Source organism: Bos grunniens, chromosome 8 (genome assembly GCF_055505025.1).
Source record: "Bos grunniens cultivar Pamir isolate PY7600 chromosome 8, Bosgru_T2T1.0, whole genome shotgun sequence".
Taxonomy (NCBI): Eukaryota; Metazoa; Chordata; class Mammalia; order Artiodactyla; family Bovidae; genus Bos; species Bos grunniens.
The window spans coordinates 14438866-14457165 of record NC_141172.1 but is presented as its reverse complement, the minus strand read 5'-3'; the positions used below and the strand labels follow the sequence as shown (position 1 = coordinate 14457165).

General features: G+C 38.7%; 1 protein-coding gene across 8 annotated transcripts in view; it reads right to left on the bottom strand.

Moving 5' to 3' along the window:
- Window positions 1-18300, bottom strand: part of LINGO2 (leucine rich repeat and Ig domain containing 2) — a 1446432-nt gene that overhangs the window by 352426 nt on the left and 1075706 nt on the right. The window contains exon 8 of one of the 8 annotated variants that reach the window (XR_015169451.1): window positions 16864-18267. The exons of the other annotated variants lie outside the window; for them this stretch is intronic. The gene's annotated coding sequence lies outside the window, so the exon portion shown is untranslated. Of the gene's footprint in view, window positions 1-16863; window positions 18268-18300 lie in introns of those variants that run through there. 8 annotated transcript variants of the gene reach the window in all.

The window sequence follows — 18300 nt, the reverse complement described above, 5'->3', positions numbered from 1 at the left end:
CTTTCACTTTCATCAAGAGGCTTTTTAGTTCCTCTTCACTCTCTGCCATAGGGTGGTGTCATCTGCATATCTGAGGTTATTGATATTTCTTCCAGCAATCTTGATTCACAACAGGTACAAATTTAGGGTAATATGAGAATACAAACATGCAAAGAAGCCCAAGAATGTTAGAAGTTAGTGAAATTTGATTCTTACAAATAAACACTGGGAACTACTGATTAACTCAGATCACCTGATGTATGATCACTTATGTGTGACTTCTCTTTCAAGTTTAGTTCCAATAAAGACAAATTTCCTTTTCTCTTCTTCCAGGCAGAGGGTTCAGAGTGGAAATAAAACAACAGGAAGCTATTTAAATAGCAGGATGAACTCAGGGGTTGGTAATGCTCTGGGGGCAAGTCCTTATGTACCCAGCAGTAACTATGCATGGCAATCTCACCCACATCACAGAGAATGAAAGAACTGGGTCATTCTCCCTGCACAAGACAAGCAGTGGTGAGTAGTTAGATGCAATGCTCCAGGTCAGTGCCCAGTTTTACAAAGTGACTCTTCTATCAAACAACCATGACATATGTTTCTCTAAAAGCCACTGATTCTTCTCAGGACAGAACCTGAGTTGACTCAGATTAGAATATTAAAACCCAGTGATTACTTTATGTGCAATAACCCTAATACTTATTTCCTTATTTTCATTAATGACAGTAACAGACATAATATGAGGTTTATTATAATTGTCTGTGGGTTTCCCAAGTGGTGCAGTGGTAAAAAATCCTGCCAAGGCAGGAGATGTGAGGGACGCAGATTCAATCCCTGGGTCAGGAAGATCCTCTGGAGAAGGAAATGGCAACCCACTCCAGTATTATTGTCTGGAAAATCTCATGGACAGAGGAGCCTGGTGGGCTACAGTCCATGGGATCCCAAAGAGTCGGACATGATTAAGCATGAGGGCAAAGGGAAGGGATAAATATCTGCAGTAGTCCTTTTTAAGAATTTCATTCCAATACAAAAGCATCTAATTTGACCTGCCACCTCTGAGGAGTAGCTGCCTAAAGTTATTATCAGACATGGGGAGCCTTACTAGAAAAAGAACATAAAGTTAGTGTAGACACAAGGGTGCAACTGGGTGATTCGTACAAACAACTAAAGGACACTACAAAAGTCACTTCTTACCTGTAAGAAGATAATATTATTTTTAAAATAATAGAGTATTTAATTGAAAAATATAGGAATTTTACCCTAATGTTTGAAATGCAATTTCAAATTTGAATTTTCAGCTTGATTTCTACAATAAATAAGAGATGGCATTCCCATTTTAAAGAGATGGGGGTGCTAGACCACCTTGCTTGTCTGCCGAGAAGCCTATATGCTGGTGAAGAAACAACAGCTAGGACTGGACGTGGAACAGCTGACTGGTTCAAAACCGGGAAATGAGTATGTCAAGGCTGTATATTGTCACCTTGCTTACTTACCTTCTAAGCAGAGTACATTATGTGAAATGCCAGGCTGGGTGAATCACAAGCTGGAATCAAGATGCAGGGAGAAATATCAACAACCTTAGATACGCGTATGATACCACTATAATGGCAGAAAGTGAAGAGGAACTAAAGAGTCTCTTCATGAGGGTGAAAGAGGAGAGTAAAAATGCTAGCTTGAAACTCAATATTCAAAAAACTAAGTTCACGGCATCTGGTCCCCTCACTTCATGGCAAATAGAAGGGGAAAAAGTGGAAGCTATGACATTTTCTTTTCTTGGGCTCCAGAATCACTGCAAACCATGACTGCAGCCATGAAATTAAAAGACGCTTGCTCCTTGGAAGGAAAAGTATGACAAACCTAGACAGCATATTAAAAAGAAGAGACTTTATTTTGCCAACAAAGGTCTGTATAGTCAAACCTATGGTTTTTCCAGGAGTCATGTACGGATGTGAGAGTTGGATCATAAAGAAGGCTGAGTGCCAAAGAACTGATGCTTTTGAACTGTGGTGTTGGAGAAGACTCTTGAGAGTCCTTGGATTGCAAGGAGATCAAACCAGTAAACCCTAAAGGAAATCAATGCTGAATATTCATTGCAAGGATTGATGCTGAGGCTGAAGATTCAATTCCTTGGCCACGTTATGTGGAGAGCTGACTCACTGGAAAAGACCCTGATGCAGAGAAAGATTGAAGGCAAAAGGAGAAGGAGGTGGCAGAGGATGATATGGTTATATAGCATCAATCACTGACTCCATGTACCCAAATCTGAGCAAAATCTGGGATATAGTGTAGCAAAGAGAAGCCTGGCATGCTGCAGTCCATGGGGTCACAAAGAGTTGGACAGGACTTAGTGACTGAACCACCACAACAAAGTAAATAAGAGACTGCATATTTTTTTTGTTTTAACCATTGAAAGCCTATATTGACCACTAAACATTTTCAGTGTAGTAAAATGCCATATGCATGTTATTTTCTCAGTTCATCAATTCATTCATTTATAAATACACTATACACATTAAGGGACTATTAGATACTAGATTGTTTTGTTTTTGTTTTCATGAGTGAATTTACTACAGTAAAAGACCAGTGCCCAACCTAGGACGCATATAGTCTGGTGAAGATGGGAAAAAAGATGTGGACAGCCTTTAATACCAAGAAAGTAATATCAAAAAGATGCTCTGTTGCTAAGTGAATCACACCATGCTAAGCCAGATCTACATGACTTGATTTTGATTTGTGACACACTTGTTTCTAGACTTAAATTGCAAGTGCCTTCCTGGTCTATTCAAACCACAGTTACTGGATTTCTGCAGGTAAAAAAAAAAAAAAAATGTACATTTGAACCTATAACTGTTTCTAAACAGGAAACAAATTCCTTGTGGAAAAGGCAAGCTGAATTTCCTCTTGATCTTTAAAATCCAAGCATTTGGGAAAACATCAATGTCTAGTCACAGAGTTCCATTTAAAGCATGACCCTGATTAAATTTCAGAAAGCATGTCAGATCCAGAGGCCAGTCAAAGACTCACCTGGGTGGAATATGATTAGACTTGGCAACTAGAATGGTACTTACTGCAATTACCTTCTGATTAATTAGAGACCATAGTTTGAAACAGTCAAACTATTTCTAAGATATGAATCTTTTAGTAGTAAATATATCATATTGATGAGAATGAGTTATGGGACACATCTCACCAGGGTGAGAGAAATATAACTCATAGGTGAATGATGTACAGAATTTAGGACAAATGAGATCAAACTGTAATTTATCATCCTCTCATGACAGGTTTTTTTGGAAAGTCTCCAAATCATGTACTTCAGAAGGTTCCAGCTTGATTAAGAATTCTATTTGATAAAAGATCAGATGGAGAAAACACTACCCTTTCTGCTGGTGAAGCGTGTTTTCATTCTACTACAAACTCATGCTAGGAAACAAATGTTATTTTTCAAATAAAAATTATTATGTTAGCTAAGATACTGTACTATAATAACTGTACTTGTTTGGCTTATATCGGATCTGATTTGATAATCAGATTTGCCTTAGCTATGTCCAGGAGATGCTTGGGAATAGAATAGGAGACTTTCTATTAGATTTGAGAATTTTAGGATTTGGGGCTAGGAAATTCTCTGATGCCTCTTAAAGTGTTTCTCATTTGCCAGCCACCAGCTATAAAACCTATGTGCAATACATTCACTTTTGCATACCCATAGCGACTAGTCAATCTAATCACACTAGGACCACAGCCTTGTCTAACTCAATGAAACTAAGCCATGCCCGTGGGGCAACCCAAGACGGGCGGGTCATGGTGGAGAGATTTGACAGAATGTCATCCACTGGAGAAGGGAATGGCAAACCACTTCAGTATTCTTGCCTTGAGAACCTCATGAACAGTATGAAAAGGCAAAATGATAGGATACTGAAAGAGAAACTCCCCAGGTCAGTAGGTACCCAATATGCTACTGGAGATCAGTGGAGAAATAACTCCAGAAAGAATGAAGGGATGGAGCCAAAGCAAAAACAATACCCAGCTGTGGATGTGACTGGTGATACAAGCAAGGTCTGATGCTGTAAAGAGCAATATTGCATAGGAACCTGGAATGTCAGGTCCATGAATCAAGGCAAATTGGAAGTGGTCAAACAAGAGATGGCAAGAGTGAATGTCGACATTCTAGGAATCAGCGAACTGAAATGGACTGGAATGGGTGAATGTAACTCAGATGACCATTATATCTACTATTGCAGGCAGGAATCCCTCAGAAGAAATGGAGTGGCCATCATGGTCAACAGAAGAGTCCGAAATGCAGTACTTGGATGCAATCTCAAAAACAACAGAATGATCTCTGTTCATTTCCAAGGCAAACCATTCAATATCACAGTAATCCAAGTCTATGCCCCAACCAGTAACGCTGAAGAAGCTAAAGTTGAACAGTTCTATGAAGACCTACAAGACCTTTTAGAACTAACACCCAAAAAAGATGTCCTTTTCATTATAGGGGACTGGAATGCAAAGTATGAAGTCAAGAAACACCTGGAGTAACAGGCAAGTTTGGCCTTGGAATATGGAATGAAGACTAATAGAGTTTTGCCAAGAAAATGCACTGGTCATAACAAACACCCTCTTCCAACAACACAAGAGAAGACTCTATACATGGACATCACCAGATGGTCAACACCGAAATCAGATTGATTATATTCTTTGCAGCCAAAGATGGAGAAGCTCTATACAGTCAGCAAAAACAAGACCAGGAGCTGACTGTGGCTCAGATCATGAGCTCCTTATTGCCAAATTCAGACTGAAATTGAAGAAAGTAGGGAAAACCACTAGACCATGCAGGTATGACCTAAATCAAATCCCTTATGATTATACAGTGGAAGTGAGAAATAGATTCAAGGGCCTAGATCTAATAGATAGAGTGACTGATGAACTATGGAATGAGGTTCGTGACATTGTACAGGAGACAGGGATCAAGACCATTCCCATAGAAAAGAAATGCAAAAAAAGCAAAATGGCTGTCTGGGGAGGCCTTACAAATAGCTGTGAAAAGAAGAGAAGTGAAAAGCAAAGGAGAAAAGGAAAGATATAAACATCAAATGCAGAGTTCCAAAGAATAGCAAAAAGAGATGAGAAAGCCTTCTTCAGCAATCAATGCAAAGAAATAGAGGAACACAACAGAATGGGAAAGACTAGGGATCTCTTCAAGAAAATCAGAGATACCAAAGGAACATTTCATGCAAAGATGAGCTCGATAAAGGACAGAAATGGTATGGACCTAACAGAAGCAGAAGATATTAAGAAGAAATGGCAAGAATACACAGAAGAACTGTACAAAAAAGATCTTCACGACCCAGATAATCACGATGGTGTGATCACTGACCTAGAGCCAGACATCCTGGAATGTGAAGTCAAGTGGGCCTTAGAAAGCATCACTATGAACAAAGCTAGTGGAGGTGATGGAATTCCAGTTGAACTACTCCAAATCCTGAAAGATGATGCTGTGAAAGTGCTGCACTCAATATGCCAGCAAATTTGGAAAACTCAGCAGTGGCCACAGGACCGGAAAAGGTCAGTTTTCATTCTAATCCCAAAGAAAGGCAATGCCAAAGAATGCTCAAACTACCACACAATTGCACTCATCTTACACACTAGTAAAGTAATGCTCAAAATTCTCCAAGCCAGGCTTCAGCAATATGTGAACTGTAAACTTCCAGATGTTCAAGCTGGTTTTAGAAAAGGCAGAGGAACCAGAGATCAAATTGCCAACATCCGCTGGATCATCGAAAAAGCAAGAGAGTTCCAGAAGAACATCTATTTCTGCTTTATTGACTATGCCAAAGCCTTTGACTGTGTGGATCACAATAAACTGTGGAAAATTCTGAAAGAGATGGGAATATCAGACCACCTGATCTGCCTCTTGAGAAATTTGTATGCATGTCAGGAAGCAACAGTTAGAACTGGACATGGAACAAAAGACTGGTTCCAAATAGGAAAAGGAGTTTGTCAAGGCTGTATATTGTCACCCTGTTTATTTAACTTCTATGCAGAGTACATTATGAGAAACGTTGGACTGGAAGAAACACAAACTGGAATCAAGATTGCCGGGAGAAATATCAATAACCTCAGATATGCAGATGACACCACCCTTATGGCAGAAAGTGAAGAGGAACTAAAAAGCCTCTTGATGAAAGTGAAAGTGGAGAGTGAAAAAGTTGGCTTAAAGCTCAACATTCAGAAAACCAAGATCATGGCATCCGGTCCCACCACTTCATGGGAAATAGATGGGGAAACAGTGGAAACAGTGTCAGACTTTATTTTTCTGGGCTCCAAAATCACTGCAGATGGTGACTGCAGCCATGAAATTAAAAGACGTGTACTCCTTGGAAGGAAAGTTATGACCGACTTAGATAGCATATTCAAAAGCAGAGACATCAGTTTGCCAACAAAGGTTCATCTAGTCAAGGCTATGGTTTTTCCTGTGGTCATGTATGGATGTGAGAGTTGGACTGTGAAGAAGGCTGAGCGCCAAAGAATTGATGCTTTTGAAATGTGGTGTTGGAGAAGACTCTTTAGAGTCCCTTGGACTGCAAGGAGATCCAACCAGTCCATTCTGAAGGAGATCAGCCCTGGGATTTCTTTGGAAGGAATGATGCTGAAGCTGAAACTCCAGTACTTTGGCCACCTCATGAGAAGAGTTGACTCATTGGAAAAGACCCTGATGCTGGGAGGGATTGGGGGCAGGAGGAGAAGGGGACGACAGAGGATGAGATGGCTGGATGGCATCACTGACTCGATGGACGTGAGTCTGAGTGAACTCCGGGAGTTGGTGATGGACAGGGAGGCCTGGTGTGCTGCAATTCATTGGGTCGCAAAGAGTCGGACATGACTGAGCGACTGATCTGATCTGATCTGAGCAACGTGTATCATTTTCAGTTTTTAAAATCTAACTCTTAGGAACTCAAAGAATATATGTACTCATTTGTACCTCAGTTATTGCGTACAGATTGTTTTTGTTCTTCTTGTGATTCCATTTATTATAGTTTCTTACTTGCGTTGCAATAGTAGGTAAATTATGTAATTGGGAAAAAAAAGTTGAAATCCAAGATTTCAGGTACACTTTACTTAAGGCATGAAATGAAAACAAAAGTGTTCATAGGTATATCTAACATTGTGAAGGGTGTACGATAGACAGAGGGAAGGTTACTGAGCTTTAGAGCCTAGGTGAATTCCAATAAAGTAGAATCATAAAAACCATTTAAACTCTTAAAACTTTTCTATCAAAATTAGTTTTCCATCTCCTTTGAATTGTTCATGTAAATACCATCACTCTTATGAAATCACATTTTCGAGTCACATTTCAATACCATCTGTAATATTTCCAGTGCTGGAGGTAGGATTTTTGTTTTCAATCCCAATAATTTACATAATATTTGTCAGCCCCCATCATTTTTACTAGATATTCTAGAACTCGCTGTTCTTTTTGACCATGCCATGATGGCATTTCAACAAAATAAAAGCAAAGGGGAGTCTGGAATGTGATTTCCAGTCTTCAAAACTGACAAAGCATTAAGTGAGTAAGTCCTGACATAACTGATAAGAAAAGGCATATGTTCATGCCTACATGTCACCTCTGTGAGATAAAGACATTCTGAGAAAACAAAGATGATGAATAAGACCTGGTCTCTGCCTTACAGAACTTACATTCTAGTGAGAGAAACAGGTGTCATAGAAGTATGTTTTAGGAGTTATACACAATAGGGGATGAAAAATAGTGTGCTCAGCTGTGAGGTCAAATAAGGAAGGAAGTGTGATGCATACAAAGTGTGAATCTTGCAAGATAAGAAGTCTGATCACAGAGAACTTCCCAGTATATGATAAAGGGTATGGGAAAAACACGTTGATGCTTGCTTTTGCTTTTTTTTTTTTTAAGGAGGCCAAATACCAGAGAGATTTTTAGTTGGTGAACTACCTACACTTTATTGCTTAGATGCCCCCTTCTCATCTGGCCAACACAAATCATGTGCATCTTTATTTATTTATCTATTTTTGACCTCACCACATGTGGGATCTTAGTTTCTTGGCCAGAGATTGAACCCACACCCCTTGCATTAGAAGCACAGAGCCTTAACCACTGGGCTGCCAGGGAAGTCCCTGCTTTTGCTGTTGTTTCTGTTCAGACTCCACGAACTACAGCACACTAGGTTTCTCTGACCTTCACTATCTCCCTGAGTTTGCTCAAACTCATGTCCATTGAGTCCGTGATGTCATCCAATCATCTCATTTTCTGTCACCCCCTTTTCATCTTGCCCTCAATCTTTCCCAGCATCAGGGTCTTCCAAAGTACTGGAACTTCAGCTTCAGCTTTGCTTTTAGTAAGAGAATTCCTACTCTTTCTCTGAGGCTCAGCTCTGGTTCATCTCCTTCATGAAACTTCCCCGAGGTTTCAGGTCCACCATGACTTTCTTCCTCTGAATCTCTGCAGTTCTTCTCATCCACCCAAGTTCTTGCCTGACACTTAAGAGCACTGGCTTTTTTCCTTTCCTGATAATACTGCATATCTGCTCTGCTTGTCACTGGCATCATAAACTCCTTGAAGACAAAGCTAACATTTAAGAGTTGAGATTTACAACACTGCATTTAGTTTCAGATGTATAGCAAAGTGATTCAGTTATATATATCTGTATAACCTATAATGGAAAATAATCTAAAAACTTATATGTTATTGTTTTTCAGTCGTTCAGTCAAGTCTGACTCTTTGCAACCCCATGGACTTTAGCCTGCCAGGCTCCTCTGTTTATGGGATTCTCCAGGCAAGAATGCGGGAGTGGGTTGCCATTTCTTTCTCCAGGGGATCTTCCTGACCCAGGGATCAAACCTGGGTCTCCTGCATTGCAGGCAGATTCTTTACCATCTGAGCTACCAGGGAAGCCCATATATATGGTATATATATATAAGTTTTCAGATTATTCTCCATTATAGAGTATTACAAGATACTAACGGAAGTTGAGGCTGTAAGCCATTAAGCCATGACATTTAAAGAAATTGGGTAGAGACAGTCTGTAACATATGTGGAAAGGAAAGCGACTGAAATTGAGACTGCTTCACCAGGCCTAGTGCCCCTGCAGAAAAGACTAGCAAAAATCTCCTACTGATGGTGCTAATAATGGAGTATGACAATAATTGCCTTTGGCTTCATAATTAGGCTGCATTTTGAATGTGTAAAATATAGCCTGTGCCTGGAATTCTATCTACTACCAAGAGTGTGAAAGTGAGGTTACCCTAGAAAAAGTAATTTCCCGGTAAAAAGCACTCTGTCTATAGGAGTTGCCTTAAAATTATAATGTCTCTCTTATCATTAGCAAGGAGAGGGAGAACATGTCCAGGTTTTGCTTGAACAGATGAAAAAAAATGATAACTTCAATGATGGGAGTAACATATCTAGGCTTCCCTTGGGCTCAGATGGTAGAGTCCACCTGCAATGCAGGAGACCCAGGTTCGATCCCCGGGTTGGGAAGATATCCTGAAGGACGGCATGGCACACCACTCCAGTATTCTTGCCTGGAGAATCCCAAGGTCAGAGAAGTCTGGTGGGCTATATAGTCCAGGAGGTCACATAGAGTCAGACACGACTGAGTGACTAACACCCACGCACACACAACATATCTAGAGAAGGGATGCTACTGGACATAATGATCTGCTTTAATTGAAATGTGAAGAAACCCAAAGAAAGAAATGTTAGCATGTTCTTTAGGCAAGGGGGATAGAGAGGAGAGAAGTGAATATGAGAATGTGAGGAGTGGAGGAGGAGAAGAGGAGAAAGGAAAAGAAAGAGAAAGTGGAAGGAGAGAGGAAAGGGGAAAAAAGGAAGAGGAAAAGAAGAGAAAAAAGAGGAAGAGAAAAAGATGGAGAATGAGCATTCATCTGTCCAAGGTCTGTGTTCCTAACGCCAGAAATGGCATCTGGGGGAAAGGTGGCTCAAAACCATTCACTTTCCTCTGCGTATCAATAATCCTGCATTCAAGGAAAAATGTGGCCCACGTGGTAGGCAAACCTAAACTCTTTCTCTTCGAGCCAGGTCTTATCACAAATAAGACGCCTGCAAATGCCTTTGGCTACAAAACTCTTCACACAAGGAACACACACCTCCAGGCCAGTTTTCCATAGAATACATGTTAGAAAACAATCCATTTAAATCAATCCATGTAAATGCTCTGTTATGGGAAAGAAAATCTTATATAGATGAAACGAATATTATTCAAATGATTTTAATCTAGTCATTCAATAAGTTATAGGTATACGGCTTTATATATACAACATCTATGCCAAGAAATATATATGAAGTGTGTACGTATATTCACCTTTGTTGAAAAGGGGCAGTTTGTTATTGACATTATCATCAGCAAATATTCGTTCAGAATCAGGGCCTGTCATAGCACCAGTAGTAACAGGCCCTCTGTAAAATGAAACACTATGGGTTCTACCTCTCAGATCACTTTCAAATTCATGGACAAGCAAAATACACACACATGTAACAAGAAGGAAATTAGACAATGTTATAAAAATTTCTTATACACTAGAGCAAATTCGCACCTATGTATAAAGGCACAGGGATTGGAGTGTTAAAGAATTGAAAATTAGGATAATAATATAATGGAAAACTCACTCATGTTTATAAAGAGGAGATCTTGGAAGAAAAACTCACCCTGACACACATTAGCTGTGTGAGCTTGGGTAAATTACTAACCTTCCTAAGTCTCAGTTTTTTTGTCTTGAATATACATGTAATTTTGTCTACACTGCAGGGTTACTGATATGAATTACCTGTATTGATCTAAACATTCAACTTAGGGTGGTTGTCATTATTTCATAGCCATTGTCACTGCCAGATTCAACAGGATGAGACATGATATATCTGAGTCTTGGTTATCCTTCCGTTCCCACTTCTGCAGAAGGGACTTTGTAAAGATTGTCTCCAGCAGCATCTTAATTTCATGCTAAATCTTATACTCAGGATGAATAAATCCTTTCTAATGAAATGATCCCCCCCCCCAACACTCAGGGATTTCCTACCACTCAGTCCAAACCCTTGTCATTTTGTCAAGCTGTTAACTCCTGGCAGGACTCCCCTCAACCTGCCAGTTAACTCCGCAGTCCATCACTTCATTGCTACTTCCGTCACCACAGTGCCTCCCTAAATTCCTTCTCTTTCCACCATGGACTTCCTCTGTGCCTCTCTGAGGGCAACAGAGAGCTGCTGATGGAAAATGAGCTGCCCTCCAGTCCTGGCTTGCTGCCGACACCCACCATCCAATCTTAAAAGGCCCTTCTGCCAAAGCCTGGTTTTATTTGCCCTTGGTTGATTCCTTTTCCACATCCCACTGCTGCTTTCTCATCTACACTGTCTTCCTTCATGCCTCAGCTGATGATCTGGATTCTGCCTTTTACTGACATGGCCAGGGCCACTCAAAACCAACGGCCTACAAAGCACTGACCAGAAATTCATGAAATTGCCTAGCATTTATCCCCACTAATCACCTAGTCTGGTTGTAATCTTGATAATTAAGCTTTGAAGTATTATTGTACTGTATAAAATGTAGTTTTAATTCTAAATTTTCATTTCAAAATTCATGGCTGTCTCTCTTATAAAACTCATGTAATAAAGTAGAGGTTAAAGGCATAATTACATATACCACTTGGTTAATGGCAGGGTCCTCTAAAGACAGTCTCTATGAGTGTGTATTAAAGAAGTATTCCCAAATAGAGAATCATGTCAACAGATAAGGATGATCAGTTTGCTATTGTAGGATACAATAGGCCTTCCACTACTTCCAATTGGATCCATATTCCACTGGATATGGATCCAATCAGTAGTGGGTGACATTTCACTGTACTACACCACTTTATACAAAGGACTTTGTGTGTGTTAGTTTATCAGTCATGTTTGACTCTTTGTAACCCCATGGACTGTAGCCCATCAGGCTCCTCTGTCCATGGAATTCTCCAGGCAAGAATACTGGAGTGGGTTTCCATTTCTTTCTCCACAGTATCTTCCTGATCCAGGGATGGAACCCAGGTCTTCTGAATTGCAGGCAGATTCTTTACCGTCTGAGTCACCAGGGAAGCCCAAAGGACATTTAGCATCTGTGGATGTTTTTATCCGTTGGGAGTAGACAGTGTCCTCATTTTCAATGTGCTTTTTTTTTTTAAATTGTAAAGACTATAATTTGGTATGGAAAATCACTTTGGTGATCTTTGGTTAAAAAGAAAATGATATTTACTTCAATATCAGCAACATGATTACAAAATGACCAATAACAGAGTGATAAACAGGATTTTATCTCAAACACGAACGATACTCATAGACCTTCTAAGAAGGACCTTGTTACTATAATTAGACCTAGATCTCTTCAAAAAGCCTAAGGAAGAGAAATGCATATATAAATAAATAATAATGACCACCACCACCACGATACGTACTGAGTGCTTATAGGTATCAGGTATTCTGCTAAGTACCTTTACATCTCATTTACTTCTGGGAAGAGTGGGTAAAATATTCTGACATTTTGCTGAAAACAAGTGGATTTCTAGACAGAACTGCTACACATATAGATTGCAAATAATAATAATAATTAGAACAATAGTGATAAAATAATTAGAACATTATGTGCTAAGTCACTTCAGTTGTGTCCAACTCTGTGCAACCCTATGGACTACAGCCCGACAGGCTCCTCTGTCCATGGGATTCTCCAGGCAAGAATACTGGAGTGAGTTGCCATGCCCTCCTCGAGGGGATCGTCCCAACCCAGGGATCGAAGCCTTGTCTCTTTCATCTCCAGAGTTGGCAAGCGGGTTCTTTATCACTAGCGCCATGTGGGAGTATCCTCAATTAGAGCTATAGCATTATTAGCATATTTACAATGTATCAAATATTCTGCTGAGTGTCTTAGAGCATGATCTCATTTAATCCTCATGATAGCCCATGGAACCCCTACTGATAACTTTATGCTTCCTATTGGAAATCAAAGTTCTGAGATAACAAATAACCTGTCGAGGATGATATAACTGTTAAGTGTCAGAGTTCAGATTCAAACCCAGCTCTTAATTAAAGCCAATGCCGATAAATATGATAGAATATTTACAGACACAATTAGCTATAATCTGCCTCCTCAAAGTAGAAGAGGGTAGCTTGCTAGCATGGCAGTTTTTCAGTGATTTCTACCCAGAGAAGTCCACACCCAAGAGCACAGAAAGAGCTTACTTCTTTCTCCCTACCATTTGAAATCCATAAAAATAAAAATGCAAAGTCTGTGATAGTTTGTAAAAGAGAACCATACTTCATTTATAAAGGCAATGAGATATTTAGTAAATGTTTTTCTCTTTTTTTCTTGCTTCTTACTGTCAGACTAAATCTTCCAAACCCCTAGACCTTGGTTACTATTATATGTCATTGTGTGATTGAAAAAGATCTGTTACTAAATAATGGCAGTATTAAAAACATGAAACACTAAGATGCCCTTGATGTAACAGTGGACAAAAACCTCAAATACCAATGGTCCCACTAACAAGAGAGAGAGATTTCCAACTCGTAAAGACACTGAAGTAATGAATTTGATTTGAAGTCCAAGTTTTGATATTCGGTCATTCACTCAGCAGATAAGTTTATTGAATTAGTATGTGGCTCTGGAAATAAGATCCTATAGAAAAAAGACAAAGACCCTAGTAACAAGAATATAACGTCTTAGTGAATCATATGCCTCATTAAGTAGGCATATTTGGAAAGACATTCTTGTTTTTTTCCCCCAGACCATAAGAGAACTTCTTTGAAAGATAGATAATTCAGTCATACAAAATGCACTGAATTTGGTGTATGATTGGGGAGCTGTATAACAACGGTAATGTTATGTAAAATAATTGGCCTGAAAGTGATGCTATGAGTTAGGGGTTTCCTACAGCAGAGGTGTTAATGCACCCAGGCTCATTAAAGGGTTGTGTCAAAGACTGTTGGGCTGCAGCTTATTTTCACTCACTTTGTGTCTTCTTCAGGCTCCCTTCCCCAGTTATTTTCCATGGCTTTAAAGTGTCCCCTATTATTTTGACCAAAGGTGCCCTGTGATGGAAAGGACGTGAGACTTTCAGCAGAATTACTTAATTAGGTTTAAGTAAGCAGTCTGGGCCAAGTAGGTTAGGTTTGCTTTCTAGCCATAAAAATGTGCCTGCCATGCATGCTGTGTTCCCAAGGAGTGAAACAGTGATGGATATGATGATAAAACGAGGAAGGGAAGGATAAAGCCTGAGAGATAAAAGTCTCAAAAGGGAAATAAAAGAGGGAAGCAGCTGCCCCCATTTTAATTGAAGCATAAATTTCAGGAACAGGATCTGAGGTTTAATTTCAAGCGCATATTGCGGGGAGTGGAGAGAGAGAGAGTGTGTGTGTACTCTTGCATGTGATGAAAACCATGTAAGTTAAATTCTTTTCATCCTTTTATGAAGAGTTCTCATACCATTTTTAAAGGAGGAAAAATTGCAAAGTTAGAGGTTTATGGATTATCAGCGAGAGGCGTTCATTTAGTCAGCATTTAATAGAGACTAACAGAATCAATGAACGGCAGGAACGGCTCTGGTGATACAGCAGACTTGAAACCACAACTTTCTGCACTCAGGGAGCTCAATGGTTTCAGTTTATCTCTTTTCTCTGCACATACTTTCCCTGCTTGTTCCCCTACACTCTATCAGAATTCTTTTCTTATAGATTGCATTATACATTACTTTCATATTTTTATCCAAGATAACCATGCATTCAAAACACTACAGTCCAGCCCCAAACTGTATGTCCCACCTCTGTTTTGATTCATCCCTGTCCTCCGGTATCCAACTTCCATTCTCCAAGCATAACATTGATTTTTACACCATGGTGACTTTGCCACAGTTGCCCCTAGAATGCCTTCATACACATTTCCTATCAATTAAAATTCTCCTCACTTTTCAACTGTGCAGCTGAAGTATCTCTTAAGCCTTGAAGACCTTTTAATACTCCTATCAGTTTTAAACAATCCTTCATTTCAGTTTCTAGAGAATTTTGCTTGAAATGCACCATTAAACTTTTTAGTTCCTTTTGCCTGGAGTGAGCCATTTAGTGTCTGTTTTACTCTGTGTGAACTATTTGAGGACAGGGCTGGGAGGATCACTGATTTGTTTCTGGCCTCATACTGTTTTACGTGTGATTGAGGTTCAAAGGGCTTCCAGGTGGCTCAGACTGTAATGAGGGAGACCTGGGTTCAATCCCTGGGCTGGAATGATCCCCTGGAGGAGGGAATGGCTACCCACTCTAGTATTCTTGCCTGGAGAATTCCATGGACAGAGGACCCTGGTGGGCTACAGTTAATGGGGTTGAAAAGATTCAGACATGACTGAGTGCCTAATGCTTTCATTTGACACTCAAAACATGCTCGGAGGGTAAGTAAACTTGTAGCAAAAAATATGTAACATTCATATGAGGCTTTTCATGATGGAAACAGCGGCCGCCCTGAATTCTTAAAATTTTATTTTCAGAAGACCTCAGAATAAGAATGGTGGCACAGGTGAGAATGTCCACACTCTCTGCAGAGGGTAAAGGAGACACTGCCTACACAGGTAGGACTTAAATGCTTTCCATGAACCACCTTGGAGACTACAAATTCCATTACAGGGGGCATCCTATTATCAGAAGTGCTTTGCAAAATCTGACCTTTTATAGCCTGTCTTTATAGCTTAATATTGCTTCTCTGTACAAGCATTCAGTAATGTAACATTGAGGTTAGATAAACTTTTACTTTAAAAATGCTTTAAGAAGGAAAAATTCCTTTTAGGCTAAGGAACAGTGCAAATTTTTATGATTTTTTACAAACTTCCAAGAACAGAATTCATGACTTGACATTCTTTTAACTTTATGGAGAAGGTGACATGCATCACCATAAAAAAAAAAAAAAAATGCAACTGCCATTCTTACAACAGAGAACAAAAACAAATTTCAAACTAATATAAGTATAAATCCATAATGTATACAGTTTCTGTTCATTTTAAAAGAGTCATGAATGGATAAGAAAGCTATGGTACATATACACAATGGAGTATTACTCAGCCATTAAAAAGAATACATTTGAATCAGTTCTAATGAGGTGGATGAAACTGGAGCCTATTATACAGAGTGAAGTAAGCCAGAAGGAAAAACACCAATACAGTATACTAATGCATATATATGGAATTTAGAAAGATGGTAACAATAACCCTGTGTACGAGACAGCAAAAGAGTCAATGATGTATAGAATAGTCTTATGGACTCTGTGGGAGAGGGAGAGGGTGGGAAGATTTGGGAGAATGGCATTGAAACATGTAAAATATCATGTATGAAACGAGATGCCAGTCCAGGTTCGATGCATGATACTGGATGCTTGGGGCTAGTGCACTGGGACGAGTCAGAGGGATGGTATGGGGAGGGAGGAGGGAGGAGGGTTCAGGATGGGGAACACATGTATACGTGTGGCGGATTCATTTTGATATTTGGCAAAACTAATACAATTATGCAAAGTTTAAAAATAAAATAAAATTAAAAAAAAAACAACTTAAAAAAAATAAATAAAAGAGTCAACCTTTAACTGAGAAAATATTTGAATTCACTGCCAAATCTTTTATGTCCAGAGGCCCCTTCCAAAGTTTTCATTTTTATATAGAACAGTGGAATTTATTATCTGTATATCCTAATCAACAGGACTCACTTTAAAGGACTCTCTAAGAGAAGTTATGTTTCTTTATGATTCTTAGATCAAAAGTATTGCTGTACACTTCTCTCTATATATTGATGACTTATTTCAAAAAATATTCTAAAGAATAAAAACACTTGTCTCACAAATAGAGAAGAGCTCTTTCTTTAATAATTTCATTAACACATGATTATTGGCCTTAAAAATAGATTTAATTGCATCCCTCCCCTTTGTGTCTTTCTTCTAAGTCTGATGTTTTAACATACAACCCAGTTTTAATGAAAATATTGAAATAAACATAATTAGGATCAAATTTATTTTGGACTAACAAGCTTAAGAATATGGAAGCCTATCATGAAGTGTTCTTGCTGTAATTTTTTGCTAGATAACAATGTAATGAAGCATGAAACTAGTTGAGGTTTATCCCACAAATGCATCCTTCTTGTTGATGTCTCTTTTATTTACAGACTTTCAGAACTCTTCCAAATATGGCTAACCCAATATGCCACAAAACAGGACAAATAGTTACCCACTAACCCAGTTCATCAAATAAGGATTTGTGCCATGAGTTTGGTGATCTATACTATTTCTAACAAATTCAAAAGCCATGACTAATTTGAATTTCAGACTCTCAGGATATCATCTTATAGACAAGTTACTAGGAGATTGAGAAGACATATGTATTAAACTTTAGAAAGTCAATTATTTTCAAGCACTATCAAAATTCTTATATCCAAATAATTATCTTAGCCTATAATTTATTAACTGAGTTCCATTTGCTTTATTTTCAGAAAATAAAAAAGCTGTATTTTAAAAAAACAAACACTCCAACTGAAAGAGTTCAAGTTTTCTAAATGATTAAATTTTACATATATTTTCTGTTTTGATAATTGAACTTAAAGGAAATCTTGATTTGGGATTCATAAAACTTTGATATAAGAGCTCTGATAGTCTTAAAATCAGAAGATAGGAATAATGTAGTTGCCCCAAGTAACTGTTACTAACAAATTTTAATTATGTTATAGAGGAGGAAGAATGTTAAAGAGAAAGATCAGATCTGATAGCTGAAAAGAGGTTCCAGAATGAAACAGACATAAGTCCCAGAGACAAGTTGAATAAGAGCATGTGTTACATTTTAAATTCCAAAAGCCACAATGGACTAGGTCATTATGTTACCATATCAAATCATACTTAGATGAACAGAATTTAGAATGATAAATACTTTCAAAAAATAAAAGGCAAAATAATGGTATACCTTCTAAACTGGAATAACTTTGAAGCATATATGTAAGATCATATGCTGTAAACTGCAACCCTTTCCCTACTCAACCTTCAAAAAGTACAACTGCTTATTCCATTATAGTTCAGAGTAGTTCCTTAAAGAGGAAACTGCCTTAGCTTGCAATTTGGGGCTATTGCATTAAACCATCATCCATAGTATCTTGTGTCTGCTTTACGTTATCTTAACTCCTCCCCTCCTCTTGAGAAAAAAGAACTCAATCATTACTATATCCATTCTCCTGAATTCAAGGGAGCACCATTCTTCAACAGCCTGTTGAGTGGACTTAGAAAGCAAACAGAGAAGTTACGCATTATT